At 41.0% G+C, this 13683-nt stretch overlaps 1 long non-coding RNA gene across 1 annotated transcript in view; it reads left to right on the plus strand.

Annotated features, from left to right (window-relative positions):
* Nucleotides 1-7039: 7039 nt before the first annotated feature.
* The window catches only part of LOC136884293 (uncharacterized), an 86371-nt gene continuing 79727 nt past the window's right edge, over nucleotides 7040-13683 (plus strand). Inside the window, exon 1 of the long non-coding RNA XR_010861341.2 lies at nucleotides 7040-7197. This is a non-coding gene — a long non-coding RNA (uncharacterized lncRNA). The remainder of the gene's footprint in view (nucleotides 7198-13683) is intronic.

Genomic DNA, 13683 nt, shown 5'->3' on the forward strand with positions numbered 1-13683 from the left:
CGGTTCCCTCTGATTAGTGTTATATGGAGGATGGTTGCCTAGTTGTACTTCCTCTTAAAATAATAATCATCACCACCACAATCCCGGCCAGGTCAGGGATTTTTACCTGGACCTGAGGGCTGGTTCGAGGTCTAGTCAGCCTACGTGATTAGAATTGAGGAGCTATCTGACGGTGAGATAGCGGCCCCGGTCTAGAAAGCGCAGAATAACGGCCGAGAGGAGTCGTCGTACTGACCACACGACACCTCGTAATTTGCAGGCCTTCGGGCTGAGCAACGGTCGCTTGGTAGGCCAAGGCACTTCAAGGGCTCTAGTGCAATGGGGTTTGGCTTTGGTTGTATATTGTGAGTAGCAAAACATCGCCATTGCTCTCCATATAGAAGGCATTCGATTTTTAAATAATAATTCCGTTGTTGTGTTATGTGCTTGGTTGTTCCTCGCCGTCGTCAGCGTCAAAGAAAACATTGGATCCATCCTGTATTAAGTGACAGGTTATCAAATGGACAATTTGTGCTCCTACACTATAAACTAAAAGACAACCAAGATAATTTTTTTGAGTATTACAGATTGTCCGTGACCTTATTTGAACTGCTTTTCTGTATGTTGAAAAATGCTATCAGCGAAAGAAACACAAGGCTGCGGGAATGTATTCCTGAGGAAGAAAAACTCGCATTGACATTAAGGTGTCGTTAAGGCATGGGTACCTTTGTATCTCCAAAATTATCAGTTCACTGTCTAACATTCTCCTAAGTTTTACACGAACAAAACCGCAGCGTCTTCTTCCCGCAAGTGTGGCCAGGCACTGCTGAGCGGGAGAGCGTGAAACACGCAAAGAAAATGGACCCCGGCCCATTCTCGAGCGGGCGACCTTGAAGACGCGCCTTGTCTCTTGTCCCGCTGCGTCTTTTTCCCGCAAGTGTGGCCAGTCCCATTAAAGTCAGTGTTGTGGATTTTTAGCGCGTGTTTTCCCGCAGTCACGCTGCGGGAAAAAACGCAAGTGTGGCCGTACACTAAGAAACTATCACGCTACACGTTAGCTTAGCGCAGACTGGCTGACATGATTCATGTTCATGACATCACTGGGCGAGCTATTGCATCATACACTCGCGCAGACACGGTACAGAGAATAACTGGCAACTTGACTGAGGCCAACACTGTATGCGGTGTAGAAGCCTGGACGTTGACAGAAGCCACAGAAAGGAGAATCTAAGCTTTAGAAATGTAAAGATCTCCTGAATGGACCATGTCAAAAATGAACTATTCCAGAGAACGAGCTGTGGACCTGAGCTCACAAAAAAGAAACCACTTTTCCCTTCACGAAAAACAAATTATCATAAATATGTCTCCCGGTCAAGGCCATCCCTCAACGGCTGCTAATTTCAGACGGCAACTAGCTGTAAAACATAGCCTGCACGGTTGCTAGGTAACAATGAACAACCGTCCATATCTTTCATCACTGCCTGCATGGTTGCTAGGTAACATTGACCATTCATCCATAGGCTACCTTTCATCACATGCTGCACTGTTGCTATGGTTACACTTCAGTCACACATTTTGCGGAGTGATGTAACAAATTTTCGGATTACCATAAAGTATTTTATGTCAAAAACAATCAAAACAAGGAGACTAGAATATATGGGTCATGTAAATTCTATTAACTGTGTCCAAAAGAAAAGTGGCTTCCTCCCTTAAATTATGATAAACGAGGGTTGACCCCAGAGAAGTCTGCTGTGGCGGAAAATGCCATACAAAATGACTATCAAGAATCAATAAGAACATCCTAATTGCTTTCATTCATATAGAGAAAGCGTTTGATAATGTTAACTGGAATATTATGTTTAAAGGCCTTAGAAGTCTTAAAGTGGAAAGCGGACTACAGAGACCGGAAAATCATCTATCAGCTGTACAAGAACCAGACAGCGCTTATAGGAAAGGAGCAAGTCAACGCGAAAATAAGAAAAGGAGTAAGGCAAGGATGTGGTCTGTCGCCTCTATTATTCAATGTGTATTTAGAAGAAGCAATGAAAGAGTTTTCAGCCATCTCCACCCATGGAATAAAAATAAATGGCCAACTATACCAAGCAATACGTTTCGCGGATGATATTGCCCTCATAGCTGAAACTGAGAAAGAGATAGAGACCTCACTAAAGAAACTGAATGATCTACTAAAACTAAAATGTAATATGAAGGTTAACAAAACAAAAACCAAGATAATGAAATGTACTCCGGATGGTAAACAGGATGTTAATGTTTGGTTGGAAGGAGAAAAATTGACTCAAGTAAATCAGTTCAGTTATTTGGGAAGCATCATTACATCTGATGGGAGGTGTGAAAAGGACGTCCGTTCTCGAATAGCCAAGGCTAAAGAAGCTTTCAATAACAAAAAGGCCTATTGACCTCCAAGACAATATCCCTACCAGTAAGAAAGCATTTCATTAAGAGCTTCATTTGGAGCATTGCGACCTATGGCTCTGAAACCTGGACTCTATTCAAGGCTGATAAGAATAAATGCATTTGAAATGTGGTGCTGGCGTCGAATGTTACGAATTCCCTGGACTCACAGGCTAACAAATGAAGTTCTCAAGAGAGCTGAAGAAACCATCAGTCTAGAGAAAATGATCGCGAAAAGAAGATGTAGTTGGATAGGTCATCTACTCCGGCATTCATCATGGTGCACCACACTGCTTGAAGGGAAACTGGAAGGAAAGACTAGAAGAGGACGACCAAGAGCAGGGTTCCTCGATGGCATTAAAGGGCGACGTCCATATCAACTAATCAAGCAGCTGGCTCAGAATAGAAGGTCGTTGGACGAGGACAGTCATGCTACCCACCAACCATCAGGTTGAGGAGAATGAGAGAGATATAGTGGTAAAAGTGATGTTCCCGAAATCTCCTGATTTTTTGTTTTCGGAGGTTGGCAAGTATGCTGGTATAAATATGAGGGTCGGGGCATGGAAACACAATGTGTTGTATTAATAATGCTGATACAGACTCCCAGCCATATCCATGTTAATAACTGATTGCATTATTTATTCATTCATAACTGAATACTTCACTAGTTGTGAGGCTACTTTTGGTTGTACATATCACTAGACATCGGATTTGTATGCAAATGCATATCTTAGACCTCCAAAATTGATAAGGAAGTGCGTCTGAAGGTGAAACTAGACGAATTGAATTTAACAGAGCAAATATTTGAGATAAATGTATACACTTGAATTGTAGGATTTATTGTGCATGTTTTCAACTTTCATGATGCATATTTTAACATGTTCTACGAGCAGTCTTCAATAATATCCTGAACTCTCGGAATGAGTCGCCTTGTTCTAAATTAACATTACAGCTGTGGTAAGATTTCAAGGAAAAATCAAGAAACTAGACACATGGGTTAAGTCTTAGCGATTCCCTGGAGATTGTGGAGAAAGTGAAGCGTGAACTGGAAGGTATCCCAGTAATCCTCTGACTACGTCTGCAAATAAAATATCCTAATGTCCTCAAAAGAAATCCGAGCTACATCATGGTAGCTATTAACTGCTATTAACATGGCCGGAACCGAAAATGTTTAACACCTACACTCGCTCCCAAATTCAGGTACTGCCGTGTCACATCCGTAGATGTAGAGAGTTCATTCATTCTCCGCATTAAAGCTCAATTTTTAAACAGACAAACGCCAATGAGTTATACCAGAAAGATTGCTGTAGTGTGCTGCCAAGCAAATTATGGACAGGAAAAAGTACGGTGTGCAGTTTAAAATGAAAGAGGAATGTGTATTTAAGTGTGTTTCTTCACGTTTGTTTTCTTACAATTTTACTAATTGTGAATAATCGTGTGTTTTGATTAAGAGACTCCAATCCTCCTCCTCTCGATCGTTCAAAAATGACGAATCGAGTAGCTGGACATGTTGGAAATGTGGGTTTGTTTTGGTTTGTTGTTATCATACGTATTCGGTGTAATTTCATTAAAGTTGACGATAAATATTAGTTTCTTTGATTTATATGAGTCAGCGGACACTTAGGAGCTGTAATTATACCCAGTAATGTGAGACTGTTTAGATCGTGTTGTGAACCAGGTTTAAGTCTAACTATGGCAAGGCCTCTCATACTGCTATTCTTAAGTTTTCTATGGAATAAAACATTAAGAGCGAAGTGGATTAGGAATACACATCGTGATTATTTTGAAATCCATGACAAAACTGTAGTGTGCATACATTATTTTGAGAATAAGTCTGAGGTTAGGGATTACTTTTCTCTAATTGCAAACGATGAAACCTATTCGTGTTCCTAGAAAAATATGAACTTCGATAGAATATAACTGATACTGTGATATTCCGTCAGTGTCTGTGCGCTTCAAAGATAGAATGATTAAATGCAAGTATATTTTACAATAATCTGTGCTGCCTGCGGAAATGTTTGGCAGGATCTTGGAGTATAACAAAACTTATAAGTGTGACGATGGAGCAATCTGTACACTGTTACACAGAATAGTGACTGGCGAGGCATTAGCTGGGTTTGTAACGCAGGGTTTTACACTACCAATACCTGATACATGCTGTGGTTATCAGTTATCAAGCATACTACACCGAACTGAAGCTCGTCCAAGCGGTTAAAAATCAATGTTTAGAGTCAATAGAGTTTCTGCACTCATGTTCTTTAACGAGTAAAAGCCTATTATATCTTCAGTGTCTGAACGTTTCATTACTAAGGTTACCATCGTTGTGTGAAGTGCTGCTATGATGTTAGCATTACCAGGGCCGATCGTTTCGGGTGTACTTGGGCTGTTAGCTCAGGCGGTGAAGGAGCTGGCTTTCTGACTCCAACTTGGCAGGTTCGATCCTGGCTCAGTCAGGTGGTATTTGAAGGTGCTCAAATACGCTAGCCTCGTGTCTGTAGATTTACTGGCACGTAAAAGAACTCCTGCGGGACTAAGTTTCGGCACTTCGGCGTGTCCGAAAACTGTAAAAAAGCAGTTAGTGGGACGTAAAACCAGTAACATTATTATTGCGGGGGCCAACGACCTAGTTGTTAGGCCTCTTTAAACAACAAACATCAATTATTTCGGGTGTACTTTCCTTTCATTGAGGTGCTGAACATAAGAAATCTTTCACAACTTCAAAACTAAGGCAAATTATGTTTCATAGTTCTCATGAGAGCGAATAAACTGAAGAATTTCACACCTTAATTTATTTGAAACATCAAAATGATGTTAGTTTTATCATGTATTCTCATCTTTCCAGTGAAGTGAAATATAAGAGAAAATATTACTTGACTAATTGAAATTTCTAAATAATCAGCTTGTTTTCTTTTTCTAGTAGAATATATGTGATTCTAGTTCAATCACTATAGGACAGTCGCTCAGGTGGCAGATTCCCTATCTGATTATATGTGGTGCGTACTTGCTGGCGAAGAGTTTTCACGCGTGAAAAAGTTATTTTCCCTGTGATGTTACATTTACCATGTTAAATTACCGCCGTTTGTTCGTGGTATTTTCATATTAGCCAGTACCAGCAGTCCGGCTACTTCAGCCGCCATGTTTTTTAATATTACGGTCTGAGGATTGGAGTCTGTCTTGGTCTTATCCAGGAGACGTGTGCATATGTTTTAACAGTGAACACTGATACGTCTCGCAAACAGCCGCAGCTGGAGTAGTGTTTGTTTTTATTTAGTTTATTCATGATCATGATTGTGGTTTGGCTGAATGTGTGAGTCTAGTAGAGAAATCTTAAGTTTGCATTTCATAAACGTGTTTAATAGTATGAAAATAAGTGCATAATTAAGCGCGTATTTCAGCACTTTTCGGATCATAATTACTTGCTTATGTTTGTGATTTATACAGCATATAAATTAGATGTCTGATTATCAACTTCAGGGCAAGTGAGCAGTCCCGGCTCAGTGGTGATAGCAAGTTCCCGAAGGAGAGAGATAGCCAGTGATGTACACGGCCGGCATATGTTACAGGTAGAGGGAAGTCACAAATGTTTTTAAAAAGTCGTCAGCCTTTAAAATAATAATAATAATAATAATAATAATAATAATACATTTGTCATTTTTCTGCATTTAGGACGGCATTTCTTTGTTTTCACAAACTTGTTTGAGCAGAATGAAATGTGTACTCTCGTTTCGAACGTGAGATCGGTCAAATATGACTCATTCTGATTCGTCACTGAGAATGTGTCTTTGCAAAGGTACATAGAACCGAAACGTTTTTTTTAATCTGCTCTACGTCGTGCAGACATTGATAGGTCTTATGGCGACGATGGGAAGGGAAAGGGATAGTGGCGGGAAAGAAACGACCATGACCTTAAGGCCAGGTGTGAAAATGGAAAACCGTGAAAAACCATCTTCATCTACGTGAATGAAAGCTCACAGGTACGCGATACGCAGAAACTTCTTGTTCCAAGGAGGCTGCCGGGAATATAATACTCTGTTACACTGAAACTTTATCAGTAAGCTTTGAAATTTGACTTGAATCTGTTCAAAATGTATAGGCAAGGGCGTCCTAAAAATATGACATTTCCTCGATATTTGTAAACCATTTGTAGAATTGTTTAAGGACTTTACAGTAACTACCAGCCTTTCAGTCGGACAACTCACATGGTTTTAAAGATGGAAAGTCTTCAAAATGTTTTTCCTGTAATTTTTATTTTTCGAAAATAAAAATTCCATCTTTAAAGCACGAATTCTGCCCCACACGGAAACATTTTGTACATTATAAAGAAACATTTAAATCACTCAAACGGTTTGTGATGTCAGCTAAAAAATGCAAGATTAGGAATCCAGCGTGTGTGGTCTTACATCACATCCCCAGACAGTAGTGGGGTCAGCCCCGAGCAGACCACGAGGCAGCACGGCCCTAGCCTATACAGTAGCACAAAAACGAAACACTGAAGAATCGACTGTAATGTGTTTAAAACAACTTCTTATATCGAAGTACTATTTTTTTAACGGAACTATACATCTGCAGGAAAGACTGCAAATAAAAAACAGTTTCCTAAGCGTAGTTGTAACTTCGAAGGTCACAGTTGGCAAAGTATTCAATGAGGCAGCGCCTTTCCTGTTGTCCCTGGTTTTAAAAACATTTTTATTACCATACACGCCAGGGCGTCTGGTATCTAGAAGTGCCTTTAAGCACGTACGACTGCCTTCAAGCGGAAACGGTTATTCAAAATATGAGGAGGACTGACAGCGGTTTCACGACAAGGTAAGCGGATATCTCGTTAGAATAATTTTCTGTTTTGCTTTATTGTGTGGAGTGGGTAGAAATGCGGTGTCCATTTCTTTTTTTTTCTTTTTTTTTTAGTGCGCCCAACTGGCGCATAGAAACGAAAAATAAGAAAATTATATTTGAACATTCTAAAGAAAGTTCCTGAAATGAATTCATTCTTCTGTTCAAATCTGAGGAGATTTCGAGGCTTAGTCACATTTCCACGCCCTTCGTAGCCCTTGTCTTTCTTTTACTTAACTTCATTTGTCAGCTTATTGCATCGTCCCTCCGTTTAGTGTTAACTGAGAATGGTTGCCCGGTCGTATTTTCTCTTAAAACAATAACCACCACTACCTCAGTCTTTCGGCTGAATGAAACTATGTACTGGTGAAACGTCACTTAGTCATCCTCAATGGCGATGTCTAATACTGTATGTACCTGTACAGGGAATTCAACAGATCTTCACTGTGACGTAACCCCCCCCCCCTCATCGTTCGGACTGCAAACTTCTGACTTAAGCACCTCCACAATCCTTCGCCCAGCGCCTCTTAGTTCAACATAACAGGGGCCCCAGGGGCCTGGGTTGGCGACCACGGGGCCCTTAGCTGAGTCCTGGCATTGCTTCCACTTACATGCGCCAGGCTCCTCACTTTCATCTATCCTACCGGACCCTGACGCATTTAGGTTCCGAGGGCTAGGGAGGCTCTGATTTTCACGCCCTTTCTGGCCCTTGCCTTTATTTGCCCGATACCTTCATTTTTCGAAGTGTCTGATCCCCTCAATTTTATTCTCTCTGATTAGTGTTATACAGAGGATGGTTGCCTAGTACTACTTCCTAAAACAATAATCACCACCACCACCTTATGGTTTTCTAAGACACCGAGGTGCCGGAATTTTGTCCCTCAGGAGGTAGTTTACTTGCCAGTAAATCTACCCACATAAGGCACCGGACTAGAAGATCGAACCTGGCCGCTCCACTACTCAGCTCGGCTCCTTCATGTTAATATTCTAGGAAAGCCCTTAAATGGTAGAGTGAAAGTGTTTCATAGGCTAAAGGAATAATGATTATCAATATCGTTTCTATGTAGGCTTATATATTTCACACAAATGATTCACAAATTAAACGAGTGAAATACAAGTGAGGAGGAGAGTCGTGTTTCGCGAAACAACGCGTAAAATGTTAAAAACATCTAAGCTCTTTAAGTCTTTAGGCTTTTTCAATCGTGAAATTACCAGTCTTTCGCCCCAGTGTAGCAGCGGGCTCATCAGTTTGAATGCTACGCCGTTGAGGCACCACTGCAAGCCTCCTAGGTAGGGCAATGCAGTGACGGTGCACTAGGGGAACCGTGCTTCTACTCGAATAAATGCCTGCCTTTGACCTATATTTGTTTAACGCGTAAAATGCGTTCCTTTCGCGAAATCTATCTATCTATATATATAATACGAATGTTGTCTGTACCTTGCTCAGATTTTTTTTTTTAAAAGAATGGTATTTCTGTATCCAGCGTGTCCACAGTAAGAAGAAAACAACACATTTTTGAAATTTTCCGGCATCTCTATCTATGTAGACGCATCAATTGAAAATGGCTGAAGAGAAATTAATGAAATCGGTGTAATCTATGCTGAGTGAAATTTTGGTGAAAGGCCTAAAATTGCATTCTCAAAAATATATGTTATTAGTGGTCTTATCGATAAATACTGCAGAACTAAAATTATACAGAATTAAATTTCCGACCATTTATGTCTTACACATTTTTTACCGTTTCTTTCTTTCTTTCTTGCTTTTTTTCTTAACGTCACACCGACACATATGTCTTATGGCGACGATAGGATAGGAAAGGTCTAGGAAGTGGAATGAAGCGGCCGTGGCCTTAAGGTACAGCCCCGGCATTTGCCTGGTGTGAAAATAAGAAAACACGGAAAACCATCTTCAGGGCTGCCGACAGTGGGGCTCGAACACACTACCTCCCGATTACTGGATGCTGGCCGCACTTAAGCGACTGCAGCTATCGAGCTCGGTGTACCGACTATGATAAAGATATTCATAAATTTCGATTTTTGTTTTAAGTCCATATCAACGCCGAGTCACGAGAAAAAGGGGAGAACAGAATTTAATGAAAATCGATATGTAATATCGGGAAATAAGGCGCTACAGTCTAGGCTACAAATAATTTTATTTGGGCTGGATGAAATGGTAGTTTATGGGAAGTCGCTTAACATTTAAATATCTATGAAAGTCCAAGAATAGGTAACTAGCTCTATAGGCTGTAAAGAGGGTCTATTGAGATCGTTTCGGCAACGCTTTAAAGTCTTTGAACACCTGACAGCAGTTTTCGAACATTAACCTGGCACTTGGCTTCCTCTTATACCGGAAGAACAAAAAAAAAAATCAATGCGAGGAATCACGGACATGCTATGTGATTGTCCCACTACAGCCATTCTTAGATAAATGAATGTGAAAAAAAACCATGCCTCTAGCACTAGTGCGCCCGAGTGTTACGGGCAGGGTCAGTCTAGCTCACTCCTCTGCACGCCTCATTGTGGCGCGCCATCGCTCTTTTTTTTTCTTTTTTTTTTCTTTTTCTTTTCCCGGTTCCTTCTGTATAATCTTCAGTTATGCTCCGAGGGTCCAAGTAGCCTACCGTCTGATAACTAGAGTCCTGCGCGAATATACAAAATTATATCCGCATCCGCGAAAGGTTATCCGCGGATATTGTAAATACGTATTTAAATACAGTAGGTATACTACATCCAAGGTACAGACCTGGCACCAGAACCCCTATAGTCACAGGTGTAGGATGAATTTTCTCTTGCGACAACCACCGACGTATTGACCTTTGTTTCTTCCTTCCATTAATTGCGGACAGGAGCCAGGTAGGCTTTATGGTCTCAAGGCTCTTTATATATCACTCTTCGCCCATACCAATCTCAAGGGTCGCCTAATCACAGGCAAAAACATGAGTATACCTGAGTGAAAATCAATAAAAGTCATTATTTAGAAATTATCAGCAAAATTACCCGCACTGCCATACATTTTGTAACCGCCAAGACACTAAGTTCGCGGATCCGCGGATATCCGCATCCGTGCAGGGCTTAACTGATGACCTAGCAGACAGACGCGTCCTATCCTGAGACCACTCATCCTTCATTCTGAAAACAGACAGATGAAGAAATAATTCCATCGGATAATTTAAATGAAAAAATGAAATGTCGTATGGCTTTTTTTTTTAGTGCCGGGATATCCCAGGAAGGGTTCGGCTCGCCAGGTGCAGGTCTTTCTATTTGACACCCGTAGGTGACGTGCGCGTCGTGATGAGGATGAAATGATGATGAAGACAACACATACACCCAGCCCCCGTGCCATTGGAATTAACCAATTAATGTTAAAATCCCCGACCCGGCCGGGAATCGAACCCGGGACCCTCTGAACCGAAGGCCAGTACGCTGAACGTTCAGCCAACGAGTCGGACATTTAAATAAATATTAAAAAGAACTAGATGTAGTTTCTAGGGAGTACAGCATTTATGAGGAGCATAAAACAAAACATAAGAGTACACACATGATTCAAGCCCGCACGTGGCCGTGATCGTTTAGGGAAGTCAGAGTCCCATGTTGGCCGGCAGGGTGGGAAAAGTGAAGTCTGGATTAAATTCCAAACCTCTCCGCAGTGTTCATATGGAGTTGACTGCAATTCATCCGTCGGATGGGGAGATTAAGCCTTGTGTTATTCACCAGGAGTAGGTCATGGGAGCTGCACCAGGTTTCACTCTCTCCTCATACTGTATCACGTATGACACCTCACATGAGGTTGACGTCAGGAAGGGCACCTGGTCGTAAAAAAAATCGCTACGAAGATTAACCTCTCTTCATACCCGACCTCGTAAAAGAAACGGGACAAGAGTTGGAAAACGTTCAACACAACATGAATCCCAGTCGTCACATACGTCCACAATGTGTTGCGTGTAAATAATGCTTCATGCTAAGTCCACTCTGCTATCTTGCTCGTGACAGTTAAGTGTGCTTGTATCTCTAATATTTTTCGCTAGTCTATCTGCACTCATAGTTTTCGTTACCCTCCAAATTATTATTGTAATAAGCATGTTCATGTTTACATATTAAATGATACCAACTAATATGTTAAGCAGAAAAAGAAAAGAAAGGAAGTTTCGGGAAGAAATTATAGTACACTATTGCTTCTACTTCGCCTAACCAACAAAACAACTGAATTATAAGTACACAAAATAACAATCGTGAAGCTGTTCCTATAACAGCCAAATATCAATAAAGGGGGCCAAAGTATTTTATAGGAAGATGCATTACTTTTAAACGTTAATACCAGTAACGTAGTCTATCTAGCAACTAAAAACAGCAGTTTTAATCCCTTTTAAGTACGCCCAAAAGCCGTAACTTCGCCACTTACAAAGGCATAATAATTATATAAATACATTTTTTTTTTTTTTAAAGTCACATCAAGGAAATATCCTTGGGAAAGCAACAACGTTCCAAGATTCACAACCACCTCGGTTGAATTAAGCAAAGCTCTCTTTAAAAATGCCCGACAGAAACTACAAAGGCACCCCCAACCAGAACAGGTCCATCTTTTGTTATCAATCAAATGCAACGGACACAAAGCGGAACACTGACGTTTAGCAGCTGCATTAAGCACAAAGAACGAGTGAAATGCTACCCTAATACACTGAGTGCAGGCAATCCGATAAATAATTAATATTGCATTAAATTAATACTAAGGGATTTTAAAAAAAACAAATGTATTTTTCATATAAATACATGCGGGAAAATATTTCAAATGCTTCTTTGACTGGATATCCCAGATAAATTGGAATACAATGTAATTATCCAAGGATGTTTCATTTTAACGGATTAATCAGCTGTTGTTCATAGAGACTTGCAAATACAAGTTCAATTCGTTGCAGGTATAGGGTATGGATCCCTTTAAAACACAGGCAATGCATGATGGGGTGCTCTCTCGGGATTACCTATAAAGGTGCCTTCACTATCGTCAAAGTAACATGTTTACGAGCGCAAAAAATAAATGAGTAATTGTATGTACAGTACTAAAAAGAATTAGTTTTTGCGAAAATCCTTTGACGACTATTGATATATAATGTTTGTTATCCTTTTAGCTGTTGCACGAAACAAGACAAGATCACGTATTGTCAGGTTACTCACCCAAGCAGTCAGATCCCAGTAGCACTTGGATTTACTAAGGACTGAAGCCGGCACGGTATCACAGATCGATAGCCTCTCACGCCACACCGTTCGCACTGAAACTGTCCGTCGCGAACCAGCACAAGACGATTCTGCTTGCTGTCTGCCGCCACCAAACAAGCCTGAGCGGAGGGAGGGATTTGCTTTTGTGCGCAAGCGGAAGGGAGCTCAAGGCTTGGGGAAACAGCTGACTGACCGGCCGGCAAATGGCAACGTTAAATGCTCAGCGAATGGTATCTTCAAAATCAGCTGACACCACATGAAAAATATAAAGTAAACTTATCACCACTGGAGGAGTAAACGTATTCTCTGCTTTGTTTTCAGTTTCTCTAATATCGTCAGCACCATGACAAACAAATGTGTTTTTTTTTTTACAGTTTCCGATGGTGTGGGTCACGCATCTCATGGCAAGTTTCGAATATGTTGCTGTTAGTGAACTCCTGCACTTCGATAAATATGAGGCTTCTCTCAAAGTTACTATGGCACAGTAGCGAATGTCTCACGCACGTAACTTAGCGTTGCAATCTTAATTCAACTATTCAGTTCTAACAGTGGCGTGTGCTGGGATCAAGACGTGGGTTACCACTAGACTTAGTTTACCCATTTTCGATAGTCGGTTTGGTGAATGTCAAGCCCTAAGTGTTCTGAGCTGCAGCCAATAGCCAACAGAGTAGCCTGCTGTGTTGTCAGTGCTGTTTCACAAGCTACTGCCCTGCCATCTGCTACTGTCAATAATCAACACCTGATCAGTGGAGATAGTAGCCTAAGGTTTAGCAAAGTTAAGTCCGGCTTTGTTGCGAAATTGATAGAATGCTTGCCTTTGGTCCGATGGGCCGGGTTCAATTCTCAGAATCAACACCTCGTACTCTGAATTCCCCTTGCTTGCGGACTGGGTGTTTATCACGTCTTCGCCATTCATTTTATCCTCATTAGGTCACCACCAAGCCGATACAGATGCCATGCAGTATTATTATTATTATTATTATTATTATTATTATTTTGAATTTTACAGCATTGCCAGCAGTGTTACCCATCGTTCACTGGTTTATTAGCTTTCTTCTCGGGAAATCAGTGGTGGTTTCCGACCCATGATCACAGGTTCGATTCCAACCAACCAAAGAAAACACTAAACCTGAAAGATTGCATTTCATTTTAGCAGATCTACCTATAAAAATAAAACTGTGTTACTCCAATAAGACCGGCCGAAAAATGAGACGCAGATCCGTGAGTTGACGCAGGGTGACACGTCGAATT

The sequence above is a fragment of the Anabrus simplex genome, chromosome 12, assembly GCF_040414725.1.
Source record: "Anabrus simplex isolate iqAnaSimp1 chromosome 12, ASM4041472v1, whole genome shotgun sequence".
NCBI classification, from domain to species: Eukaryota; Metazoa; Arthropoda; class Insecta; order Orthoptera; family Tettigoniidae; genus Anabrus; species Anabrus simplex.